Consider the following 3,690-nt stretch of genomic DNA (forward strand, 5'->3'; position numbering starts at 1 on the left):
CTCCACCTCCCCTCTAGCACGTCTTGAGCCTACAATACTCTGTGTGTGTGTGTGTGTGTGTGTGTGTGTGTGTGTGTGTGTGTGTGTGTGTGTGTGCGCGCGCGCGCGCGCACTTAACATGAGATCACACAAGATTAGATTTCAATACCAAGTTATAGTCTTGAAGTGATCCAATGTTCAATTGAATCTCCACTTTTAATGAAGTCAAAACTGAATTGTACTTGTTGATATAGCCATAAAGGAATTGTGTTTTCCAAGATGATTTTTTCTACTTAATAACTTTGTCAATTTTCAAGTCATCAAAGTTGTTAGGATCTTGTCAGCTAGAGGGGAAGCTGAATAGCTTCAATCACTTCATCTTGATTGTGGGCTCATTATTTGAATGCACAGTGGAATATTTGAATCAAACTTGATGCCATATACATAGCACCTTGATTAACTTAGTATCCACCTCTTAAGGCAATTAATCCTAAGCATAGTCCTAGCAATCTATCACCACTAAATCTTCTACTTCTCAGATACTTCCCAGAGGCGGAGAAGACTCTTACAATGAGTTTTCACAATAATATAAAAATAATAAAAAAAACAAAAGCAAATATATAAAGGTAAACTATTTTACAAGAATTTTGCTTTGTATGCTTATTGATTGGAACTACCTCTTAGAGGTTTGAAAATGCATCAGTACTTTATACTCAAACCTCCAAGAACGGAAACCTTTAAATTTTTTATGAAACCCTCTTTTATAGGTTGCATTCAAGTTGATTTCTACCTAGCAATCGATTGCTTACCTTTATTAATCAATTGTCATTGAATACAACCATTTAAATTACAGAATGACTCTTTTTTACCTGACCAATCGAATGCTTAATATCACCAATCGATTGTTAGCCATTAGTTGAACTAGATAATCCATTTGAAAAGCTTATGTTCGTTATAACAGTGCTATCAATCAATTGTTGGAACTCACTAATCAATTGATATTGTAGCAAAATACTATAGTAGAAACCCTAAACTTGATACAGTAGCAAAACCTTAAACACTACAACAACCCTAATTTTCAAGGTTTAAGGTTTATAGTAGACCCTGGCACTGTAGCAACTCTAATTACTGTAGCAAAAATCCTAGTAACTATTGTAAACCCTAAAAACACCTCAAAACCTTAGTTTCAGAGTTCATAGTCCATCGATCAATTGATACGCCCTATCAATTGACTAATACTCTTATTTCAACTATATCAAGTTGCATTCTTATCTTGTGTAGCATCTAGTTGACCTTAACCTACTAAGACTTTCTTGGCTCAACATCCAATCAACCTTGACTTGCCGAGACTTCCTATTACCTAACATCCAGTCAACTTTGATTTGTCAAAATTTCATTGTTGCTTAACATCTGGTCAATCTCGACCTACCGAGACTTCCTTGTTTCATAACATCTGGTCAACCATTACTTGTCGAAACTTTCTTATATTAGTGGAATGGGGCCGGCAAGAGGGGGATGAATTGCCTGTACAAAAATGAAACTGAACCCTTCTCAATTTTTCAACTCAGATTAGTAGCACACTTATAAAAAAGGAAATTGAACAATTAATCAACTAAAAGAGACTAAGAAATTACTTGGTTACAACTTAGGTGATTATTAATCCAAGGCAAAAGAAAACACTAAAAAGATCTCCTTCGTATAGGCGGAGAAGCATGTTACACTCGTTGAATGCTAAAAAATATGCTAGAAAATAAATACAAGAGTTGTTGAATATTTCCTAGGTCCAGGGGTTTTTTTAAGTCCCTAGAAAATATTATCCACAACTTGAAGGTGTCTTCCATCGGATAAAGTTTATCCACCGAGGATAAAACTTTATTCTCGGCTAACAGCTAGCAAAGGCGCCTTCCATAGGCTGGAAGGCGTCTTCACATTGTTCATCGAAGACGCCTTCCATACGTTGATCTCTTCTTGGGTGATGCTCCGGCTACCTGGAGTTGAGCTCACCCGATCCCAACTCTGACATTCTCCTCGAGTAGGCTTTCTCCCCAACTTCTAGTCCCTCAAACGCTGTGCACATCTTTCTCGTCTATCGGTGTACTCTTCCGTAATATCTCGTTCCTCGGATGTACTGAGCCTGTTGGCTTCTTTTTTTGTGTCATCCTCCTCGCTAGCTATACCTTCTGCTCGACTTCTTGTGTTCCTAAGCTCCTGCACATTTAGACATACGGATCAAATATACAGGATCTAACTTAACTTGGTTAACCACATCAATCCAAATTAAAGTTAGGGTTAAACAAAAGGTAATAATTATGAAAAGAAGTAAAGAAGTTGTAATTAGAATAAAATACAATGCAATGAATTATGCAGGTTAATAAAATTATAAAATTCATAAAAAAAGGAAAATAAAAATAAAAAAAATGTCCTTACATCCCCTTAACTTGTACCTATTTTTTCCCTTTGATCATATTAAAAAATAAAATAAAATAAAATAAACTGTTAGAATATTTTGACATATTTTTCAAGGAGTACATAACAATAATTATTAGTAAGTTAATATTTTTTTAAAATAATTTTTTAAAATGTTTTATTTTTACTAATTAATCTTCTATTTTGACAAAAATAATTTAGAAATTAGTTATCTATTTTAAAAAATTTTGAAAATTTTTGTCAAACTTAAACAGAATATTCTTTATCAATTTAAAATTTTTGACAAAGAAAAAATTCTTTATTGAACAGAAATAATTTATTTTATCATAACAACTAATTTTGCGAAGATAAATCTTAAAAATATATTTCAGCTCTAAAAATTCTTCTAAAATTTTCTAGATATTGAAAATAGATTGTCGAATACTAAAAAAATTAAAGTCCCGAATATCTATTTACCTAAATTTTTAATATTAAAAATTATTTTTTTAGAAAATAATTCATAATAATTCAGATAAAATCTAAAAACATATCACAAATTTTTATTATGATAGAAAACATTATTTTTTATCACAAAAACATAATTTTTTAAAAAAAATCAGTCTAAAGAGTATTTTTAATTTTCAAAATATCATTTTTAAAAAATCATAGAAAATATTTTAATGGAAAATAAAATTTCAAAAATTTTCTATTAGCAAAGATCATCAGATAGCATAAGCAAATTTTAACTTAAAATATGTATAGTAGGTATTTAAATAATTTGTTTAAACACGGTGGAAGATAAAATATATTGAAATTTAAAGCATGCATAAGATTAACTTTAAATTATACTAGGCATGATTTGAAAATCCAATATAATATAAAGTATTTCCTACTGGATTAATAAAAAAATTTGGTGGAACATAATTTTTAGAGATTTTTCTAATTTGACTCCTATGGTTCCTGATATACCAGTTTGTAATTTCTAAAATTTAATTTTCATATATCTTTCAGAGTTGAACATGCATAGTCATTTTTCAATGACTCTATTTGTTCTTTTAATTTAATATTCTCATTTTTGAGTTTATCAAACAGTTCTAGTGGACATGTATTAGACAATTTTATTTTTAAATTCATATTTTCCTTCTTTAAATTATTACTTTTAGAAGTAAGAGGCTTACCTCACTTACCATATCATATTTGAAGTTGGATGCTCCTCCGTCACTGCTGCTTTCTTCAGATGTAGCTTCCCCATCATTGATGCTCTCCTCTGGGTGACTCACTATAAGTACTTGTAAAATACCGAAA

This window comes from Zingiber officinale, chromosome 2A (genome assembly GCF_018446385.1).
Source record: "Zingiber officinale cultivar Zhangliang chromosome 2A, Zo_v1.1, whole genome shotgun sequence".
NCBI classification, from domain to species: Eukaryota; Viridiplantae; Streptophyta; class Magnoliopsida; order Zingiberales; family Zingiberaceae; genus Zingiber; species Zingiber officinale.